Consider the following 10,061-nt stretch of genomic DNA (forward strand, 5'->3'; position numbering starts at 1 on the left):
GGGACTTAGCCCCTGAGAGTCTTCGCACTCTCGAATCGGCGAAGAGCAGCGGCGGGTTGCTCGTAGTACACGGATGTGTACGGGGATACGATCATCCCTTTAGAATCTTGATCGATTCTGGGGCGTCGAAGAATTTCGCACGCCGCCAGACGGTTGCTCGTAACAGCAACAAGTTGTCTGAAGCTTTGAAAGAAAGCAAGGGCAACGGGACGGTGTCAGTGCGACTGGCCGACGGGAAGGTCGTCACTGTCCCCAACGTCCAAGTGGATCTGGCTGTCAAGTTTGAAGACTTTGACAGCCTCGAACAGTTCACTGTTCTCGATATGGATCCTTATGATATGATCCTGGGCATGCCCTGGCTTGAGAAGCACGAGCCCTGGATCGACTGGCGAGGCAAGGCAATCGGTGCCAGCCGCCCTGCGCAGTCCGACAGAGCATTGGTGAGTCATGTTCCCACCTCTGTCAGGACCCGGGGCGCCCGCGAGGGCTGCCAAGGTACCAAAGCATCCGGCAGATGCTTGGGAGTCGTCGACGTATATGACGACTCCGAGGATGTTTTGATGGTGGCCGCGCCCAGAAGAGGCGCCGGCCAAGTGGGTAACTTAGGTCCACAGGCGGGTAACTTAGTTCCGCAGACAGCTGCAGCTGTCATGAACACTGAGAACAGCGTGTTCAGAGTGGGTAACAGAGCTTCACTCACGGTCGCCCAGACCATAACTGAAGAGGAAGACGTCGGATACCCTTCCTGTGTGGGTAACACAGTGCCACACGCGGTCGCCAAGACCTTAACTGAAGAGGAAGGCGTTGAACACGCTTCCTGTGTGGGTACAACAGTACCACACGAGGCCACGAGTGCCTCGGATGTCGTAGCGACGACATCCCTAGACGTGGGCAGCAAAGCTCCCCGTCACAGACGCCGTCGGCAAAGACGCCGCCGCCTCAAGTCGGATCCGAACTTCGTTCCGATCGACGTCGCTTCAAGCGACTCGGAGTCCAGGGCCCGGGCTCCTCCGACAAGGCCGGTGGAAGAGTGTTATCACATCTTCGATGGCGGACGGGCTTACCCGTCAAGGCATCTGGTGTCCACTTGGAACCGTTGCCAGAGGCTGCAGAGATACTGCACCTCGAGGAAATGACGGCTGAGTCTTTCCTGACCAACCTCAAGGCTGGACAGATTGCTGAGATGGTACTCATACGACCTGAGACCACTCAGGAGGAGCTGAACTCCTCCTCTGTCTTGGACGAGAACGTCCTGGAAGACATGAACAAGCAGCGTCAGGCGCGCTTGGGCTCTGAGATTCTCAAGAACCCCAAGGATCCGGTGTATCCTTTGGTGACGGAGTATGCGGACGTGGTGAACAAACACCCACCGACCCAACTCCCACCGGATCGAGGCGTACGGCACGAGATTGATCTCGTGCCCGGCAAAAAGTATTGTGTCACGAGGCAATGGCCTCTCCCGCGCGAACAGTGCGAGGTCATTGATGCCTCCTTCGCCGCGACAGCGAAGGCAGGCATGGTGCGGGAATCGAAATCCCCGCATTCGACGCCGACTTTCTGCGTTCGTAAACCGAACGGAAAGTGGCGTCTGGTTCACGCTTATAACAAGCTGAACAACGCAACGGTGCCGGCCCAAACACCAATCCCACGAAAGGATGTGTTGTTGAACAACATGGCCGGGAGCGTACTGTACAGTGCGCTGGATTTGGTAGACGGATACTACCAAATCCTGATGCAGGAGAGCGACATCCCGCTCACCGCGGTAAGCACCCCAAGCGGCATGCTTTGGGAGTGGCTCGTCATGCCGCAGGGCTTGTCTAACGCCCCGGCGACGTTCAATCGCCTGGTGACGCAATTGTTCCGCCCTTTGCGTACCTTCGTACAGACGTACTTCGACGACATTTTCGTCCATAGCCGTGCCGAGGGAGGCAAGACGGCCATGGAGGTGCATCTAGGACACCTCCGTCGAGTGTTGGACGTAATGCGAGCGAACAAGCTCTACGCCAACATCGACAAGTGCGTTTTCGCGTCACCAGATATTAAAGCTCTAGGCTGCTTCGTAAGCAACGTGGGCGTTCGGGCTGACCCAGACAAGGTCAAGGCCATAGCAGCATGGCCAACGCCCCGATCCCAGAAGGATCTTCGAAAGTGGTTGGGCTTGGCCAACTACCTTCACAAGTACAGCGCTGGGTACGCGGGCTTCGCTAAGCCCTTGTCGAGCCTCCTTCAGAAGGACGTCGACTGGCGCTGGGAGAAAGAGCACCAGGATGCTTTTGACAGCATCAAGGCCAGTCTCCAAGAGGCCCCTGTCCTGGCCCTGCCGGACGAGACGAAGCCGTTTAGCGTCGTCTGCGATGCCTCCGATTACGCCATCGGATGTGCATTGCTGCAGGCCGACACGGCTGGACAGGAACGAGTCATCTCGTTCCAGTCCAGGCAGCTCAAAGCCGCCGAGCGGAACTACCCTGTCCATGACAAGGAGCTCCTGGCAATGAAATATGCCCTTGTGAAGTTCCGTGTTCACCTTCTGGGCTCTCGGCCCTTTGTGATCTACACAGACCACGCGTCCTTGGGGACGGTGACTAACTCGCCTCACCTCTCCCAAAGGATGGCGAGGTGGCTGTTCTTCTTCGCGGAATACAACTTCCGCGTCGAATACAAGCCGGGCAAGCTCAACGTGCTTGCGGACGCTCTCTCTCGGCGTCCCAACTATGAGTTGGCCCACATCACGCGGGTGACAACGGATCTATATGATCGGATACGCATGGCGTATCGGGACGATGAGGCTGTCGCGCCTATCGTCAAGTTCCTTAAGGCCGAAACGAACGCGAAGTTCGACTGGCTCTCGTCGCGACAGCGCTCACGGCTCCACCGATATGAGTTGAAGGAGGGCCTCCTCTATTATCGGGTGGAGCCCACTGATCCTCCACGGGTGGTCGTACCCAACGACGAGGATCTGAAGTTCGACATCCTCGCGGAGGCGCATGACGCGCCCTCCAGCGGCCACTTGGGCCGCGAGAAGACCTTTCTGTCGGTCTCTCAGTCCTTCTGGTGGGCCCACATGTACAAGTGGGTCGCCCGGTACGTCAAGACATGTGAAACATGTCAGCGGGTCAAACCCGCAGGGCACTCTTCGGCTCCACTACAGAGCCTGCCCGTACCGACTGGTTCTTGGAAGTCGGTGAGTCTTGACTTCATCTTTGGGCTTCCCGCCGACGGACACGGCAAGACCGGAATGTTGGTGTTCGTGTGTCGGCTGAGCAAGATGGTACATCTTGCTCCAGTCCCCGTCACTGTAACGGGCGAACAAACCGCAAGGTTGTTCGTCGATGGCGTGTTCCGCTATCACGGTCTCCCGGAGACGATTGTCTCGGACCGAGACCCGCGGTTTACTGCCGCGTTTTGGAAAACGCTGTTCCCTTTACTGGGAACTCGTCTGCAGATGTCCACTGCGGACCATCCGCAGACCGACGGCCAAACAGAGCGCGTCAATCGAGTGCTCGAGGACACTCTGCGCAGTGTGTGCGCGACAGCACCACGTACGTGGTCGACGCAGCTTCCAGCTGTTGAGTTTGCGCTCAACAACGCGGTGCACGCGTCCACGGGGTTCACGCCGTTCTACTTGAACGGCTTCCGCCACCCCAGAGTGCCTCTCACTCTTCGAGGAGACACTGACTCCTCTATTCTAAGTGGGGGAGAGGCTCGGAAAGCCCTTTCCTCCCAGGTCTCGGATGTGAGACCAGTTTCGTTGCGGAAACAGGTGGAATCCTTTATGGATACCAAGCTGAACATTGTCAGCAGGGTCCGCGATGCCATGGCAGCGGCCCAAGATAAACAAAAGGAGTACTCAGACAAACAAGGAAGAGGAAACTTAAGTATATTTGAGGTTGGGGACTAAGTGTTGCTAGACACGAGGAACCTACCTCTAGACACTGTTAGCTCTGTCGGCAGCAACAAACTGAAGCACCGCTTCATCGGACCTTTTGCAGTCCTGGCCAGGCATGGTGCGTCGTACACCATCGACCTTCCAAAGTCAATGACGACGCACCCGACGTTCTATGTCGGACGTCTTAAGCGGTACTTTGACCCGCAGGGGGTTGCTGACTCGCAGTCCCCCCTTTGACCCAGCTCCTCGAAGCGAGGGCCGGTCACAGTCGTCGACGAGGGCGTCGGAGCAGGCACCCAAGCCTCGGTCGGGACGGCAAGGCTGCGGTCAAGACCGTAAGCCGGAGGGGCTCCATACGAACGGACCCCGGCGCCATACGCCGAGTACGCTGAGTACGCCGGGTACGCACCATACGCGTACGTCTGGGAGTGTGCCGCAGGCGGCTCCGGACGTGGCAACAAAGCCTCGATCCGTCGGATCATGCGAAAGGCCTCGTCCAGATCGGACGAAGAGGCCCGGCGATCCACCCGCAGGTGTAGGCTCGCGACCTCTCGCTCCACCAGGGTCAGGCGGCCCGCAAGACGAGCGAGCTCGCCCTGATTCCCGGCCTGGGCGGCAGCATTACCGCCAGTCCCAAGGCCAAGTGCAATTTCAAGCACGAGGACACGTTGACGGAGGCAATCAACCTTAGGGTCCTGTGTCGGACCTGCAGTCGGAGCACTCGGACGAGAGTGGCTCTCGGGAGGCGCTGAGTACTCGTACTCGTACGAGGGCACCTCCGCCCCTGCTTGACCGGAATGGAGAAGTCCACTTCCACGTGGAGCAGATCCTCCAGGAGCAACGGTGTCGCGTTAAGCGACAGCTCCTCGTGAAGTGGAGGGGTTATGCCCACTCCGAGAACTCGTGGGAGCCGATTGAACGGCTCCTGATTGACTGCCCGAAGGCTGTCGCAATCTGGGAGCAGAAGCGGCGGCAGCTTCATAAGTAGTCCGGGGCTTCTTGCCCGAACGGGGTACGGACGATGAATACATACCGTACCCGCGCTCATCGTGAGCGCTAGAAGCCGCGCGCTTCAGGATGTCCCTTGGCAGAATACGCTTGCTGATCAAGTGGGCAAACCTCACACGAAGATCACGCTGGTCCAGGATGTGGGACAGCTGCTGATCTTCATGGAGTTCCCGTAACTCCGTGGGTGAGTACTTGAGAGACTCCACCCACGCCCAGAACATGTCCTCACAAGAACTCCACGTGGGACAGTTCTCGGGCATAACCCAGGGGTATCCCCAAACAGGATAGAGACCACCCCGGATCTCGGGCTTCTTACGACAAGTCGTGAAGTCCTTAAGGGGAATGCGGTGTGGCGCAAGAAGCACACACCGAGCAGCCTCCAAGTTGTCGACGAACAGCTGTTCTTTCTGAACAAGGACTCGTTCATAGATGCCCCTAGAAGTGTGGCCGCCCACAAGGCCACGAGGAGCGACGAGAAGATCTAAGAAGAGGTCAGCCCTAGAGCTCTCCTCGGGAGGCCAATACCCCCTTGAGTTGATGGCAGCTCCCTGGCTGACGGGTGCCACCTCCGAACCCCCACGCACACGCTGGGCGGCTTGGAACTCCTCTTGCTGCTGGTCGAGGTCATTCGAGACCTCCCGGGGCTCAACGATAGCACCCTCCTCTTCCTCTTCTTCCTCCTTCTCCTCCTCTTCATCCGAGGAGTCGAAGATACTCCGATAGGAGCGTCGAGTCTCCTTCTCCTCGCGGAGTGGAGACTTAGAGGCAGTACGCTTCTTTGAGGGCTTGGCGCCTTCGGCTTTAGAGGCCTTAGCACGCGCCAGACCCTCGGCAAGCGAGAGACGTTTGCGAGGATTCTCTTCCTCATCGCCACCGGCTTTGGGAGCGCCCTTAGCCTTGACGGCCGGACTCTCAGAGCGCACAGAGGTCCTGGGACTGTGATCACCTTGATCACTAGCGAGTGACGGCACGCTGTCATCTTTGTGCTCACTGGGCACTGGACTGTGCCCTCCCACAGAGTCCGCAGGAGAATCGTGAGTGCTCTCGGACTCGGCATCGTCCTCACTGCCCGAGTTGAACTCATGTTCCACGAACCGAGGGTTCGGACGATTGTCTGAAGATGAGGGCGACGGGCTGCAGCGCTTGCTTGCGCGCTTGTCCACAGCCGCGTCACCCGAGGAACCGATCGCCTCGGAGGCCACCTGAGTAGCCTCCTTGAGTGCAGAGCCTTTGCCGTGAGGCTTAGTGCTCTTGGCTTGCGCCTTACCGGCAGCATCCTTGGAGCGTGTCTTAGCACCGCTCTTTGCAGTGCCACGAGGCATGACAACGGTCGAAGTGGAGACCTAGACGAAGAGCGCACAGGTTGCTGCTCGAGGCTCTAACTGTGAAGTGAGCCTCCGCCGCACTCGCGCGGCCAAGTCGATGGTTTTTGACTTTGAGAATGAGAGTTTGTGACGAACACCTCTTCATTCTGATTGGTCGGTAAACCGAACCTAAGTGGGGGAGGATGTAACGGGGTACGTAGCCCTAAGTGTACCCTGGTTACATGAAGTGTGACACTTCACACTTTAGGAGTATGACACGTCATACTCCGGGATATTTGGTACAAGGTACCAAGGTCGTTCAAAGCCAACCATTGCTTAAATGACATTGCATTTCTATAGGCAACTAATAGTTTGTATTAAACCCAAACTTAACCTACCTATAAATATACTCAGTTTACAATCTACCTTATTTAGGTCACTTCGCTCTTTTTAATTAAAGAGGGGACCTGTGAACTGCCGTTCACTGAGAGTTTGTATACTCTCGGAAGATAACTTCCTCTAGCGCAAGGTGCTGTGTGACCCCGTCACAGTGGTGGGCATAGTCCATAATGTTTGCGCAACGAGAAGGGACTGTCTAAAGAGAGTTATTTCTAAATGAAGCCATTTTCAAAAAAAGGTGAAACGGAGCATAGACGGAGACGTGCTCTGAACTCAACTGGAGTCAAGTACGTCAACCGGCAAGTATGCTAAAAGGAATATACTTTTGAAGCGTTCCTGTCCCAGTGAGCCGTTTCCGCTGCAGATATAAATACAAAATCCAGTATATTTGTAAGCGCTCTCGTCCCAACGTACCGTTCCCATTGCAGATTTATCTACAAAACCCAGTATGATTGTAGGCGTTCTCGTCCCAACTGACCGTTCCTATTACAAATGTGCACACAAATACGACGATCCCGTCCCAGACTGACGTTCCAGCTGCATAATCGCATATCTAAAGTAAGTCGTTTTCTGGGTTCCCTTTACAGATTGTCGTTCCAATTCAGTCTGCAATTGGAGTCTAACAAAGCATGCTACCACCACGCGGATACCAGATTGTATATTTGGGCCTCTCAGACGCAATTACAGCCGCCCTTGCTAGAGAAGCGCATTCCCCAAAGTACGAACAGGTATTTAAGAAGGTCGTTGGTGAGCACGACGACGCCTACAGAGGACAGTGCAGGGTGAAGTCGCCTGCTGCCGTAAACGAGATCAAAAGGGCCCTTTTTGAAAACACAGTGTGCTTTGCCTCAACTTGGGTACCAAGGAAGGGAGTTCTCGTACATGCGGTCTCTGGTTGATGAAAAGGAACAAGTGGTGCACCAAGACTACCCCACGAGCGCATCAAAATATACGGCCAAGAAAGATACCCAGCGCGTCCCTGCTAGCATGGTTTTGCTTTCGAGAACGATACCAAGCTCAAGGTATTCGAGGGATGCTTCGATACTCGGGACTACTCTAAAGCTCGAGATGTTGTCATTCCTGTGGGGTATTACATCATCTTTCGTGGTGATCTATCTCACAATGGCATGCTTTACGCTCATGAGAATCACCGAATCCACTGTTATCTCGCCTACAAGGGCCTGCGCTGAAGGTCAGAAATTGTCGCAAGCGCTCTGTCGAAGACCTACGACTGTCAGTATTGTGGTGACATGATGCTGCACGGACCCAAGATGCATGTACTGCCCCAAGAACCCTAAGGCAGCAAAAATAACGAGCTAAGCGAAAGCGAGAGAACGAGCCAACCGCAAGCGGCCCCAGTGTTTGATGTGTATGTGATATGGATTTTGACAATACTAGCTCGTACAGATTACACACTTGCGTCATCGTAACAAGCTTTAGATTTGACAGCCGCGCATCAAAGATAATACAAGATTGGACACCATTCTACACCTTTGCCAGTCCGAATCGGCGACAGTGTAAAGCAAAGTGGAACGTCCCGTAATTATTTTTTTTAATTTTTGAAAATTGTTTTTAGAAAAAGCCTGTCATGCAAAGTTGATTTAGTGTAGTGCAAAACGTTACGTGCCGTACTCCATAGGTTCGCTACGAATAGCTGCCGCCACTGACAACGCACAGTGGCGCGCCATCTTGTTAACCAAGCGCAGATCCATACATGGCAAGCTATGCTCTGCAGCGTTTTCAAGCAGCTGCATCCGGCGCTCTGTTTTCTCTCCGTGTGGAGCAAGAAACATTTCGTCATGACTTAAGGCAAGATAAGCCTTAATGCATGCTTTTAATACACTACATGTAAAACACCCTGCCACACAGTAAAATAGACACAAATGTTAGTACATATGCACGCTATAATTGTCTGTAAAACGTACCCTCAATCGGGTTACACATGGGGGGGTATGGCGCCAACCGCAACAGCTCCAAGTCCTCCTGCTCAGTAATCAGATCCTCAGTCTGGCTATGAGCAGGAGCGTTGTCTAAGACAATGACAACCGTCTTGCCAGCGAAGTGGTCGCGGTACACGTCGTGGCGCTTGACCGCCTCGTACACCGCGTCCACAAACGCAGCATTGACCTCCATTTTAATGCTGCCTCTCTGTTTAGCGTAGTGCACCATGCCCACCTCAGGTAACACGGCGCATTGCAGCTGCAGGTTCGCTCACACGAACTCCAAAGTCGAAGTGCAGCATCTCCTGCATCTGCACGAGCGTGTATTGGCAGTTATCCTCCAGGTATTCTACGAGGGCCTCCTCCATCTCCGGCGTGCACTTAGTGCATGTCGCCCGCGCGCCGCCTCTCTTCTTGATGTCCGGGGTTCCTCGCTTGACGATAGTCCGAGCCGTTGTAGCTGGAATTCCGTTGCAATCGGCTACTAAGGCCCAGTCCTGCCCAGCCTTGTGTGCGTCGAGAACGCGTGTCCGGGCAGCGAGGCCATGCTTTGGTTCTGCTGACATGATGCCAGAAGAAGAGGTTTTGATGCCGACCACCAGTTAGCTCTGCACTAAATCGCCATTGCTCTAAAGTCAATTTTTGAAAATAAAATTAAAAATTTCTTTGTCACTTAAGTTACTTCACACCGCTTTGCTTTACACTGTCGCCGATTTGGACTGGCAAAGGTGTAGACTTTACTTTTATTGAACTTTTTGAAATTGAAAATTAAATGTGGTTGGGATATATCAGAGCTTTGGAATGAAATGATCGATCTGGGGCACTACTTCAAGTTGAGCCCATAATCAGATAAAGTGTCTTTAAAAAGGGCGGTCGCTCTGGGAGAAATACGCATGCATTAATAGCACTTTGGCTCGTGGAAATAGTTTTGAGTGAAACATGAATGTAGCTCTCTAGTTTCCACCCGCATATCCCCCCCCACGAACGTGGTGGGCTAAAATGTGCTTGATATTCTAGTCTATCCTGGTGTTGCGGTGTAAAATTTGCGTTTAATTCTGGGAGCACAGGATATTTTCAGGCGCGGCCTCTACGCATTGAATGCGGAGGTGTTGAGGGATGATTAAAATCCACTCTCTCATTGAATATTGCGTCATGTCTTGTGCCATGGACCCCGGCATTGGAAACATGTGAAGCCGTTCGTCTTGGCTCTTGGGTAGATGTATGGATCGTTGCAGGCTCTGAAACTCGTAGAAGACGCGCTCCCGGTAGAAATCGGTTTATTCACCAGTGTTTCACATATGCTTGAGGCATCAACTGAAGATGCCCGTTGGACTCGCTGGTGTTGACAAGGTCGTGGACGCATGACCGGCCATAAGCGTATTTGAAAGTTCCCGCGCACGCATCTCTCTCAAGCCGGTTGAAGACAATCTTGGTCGCATCTTGCCACGCTTTGGTTGCTGTCAGTGCATTTCCACTGATGACCCGAACCACCGCAGAAAAACGACTAGCTTGTAGGAGGTAAGG

Source organism: Phytophthora infestans, genomic scaffold (assembly GCF_000142945.1).
Source record: "Phytophthora infestans T30-4 supercont1.63 genomic scaffold, whole genome shotgun sequence".
NCBI classification, from domain to species: domain Eukaryota; phylum Oomycota; class Peronosporomycetes; order Peronosporales; family Peronosporaceae; genus Phytophthora; species Phytophthora infestans.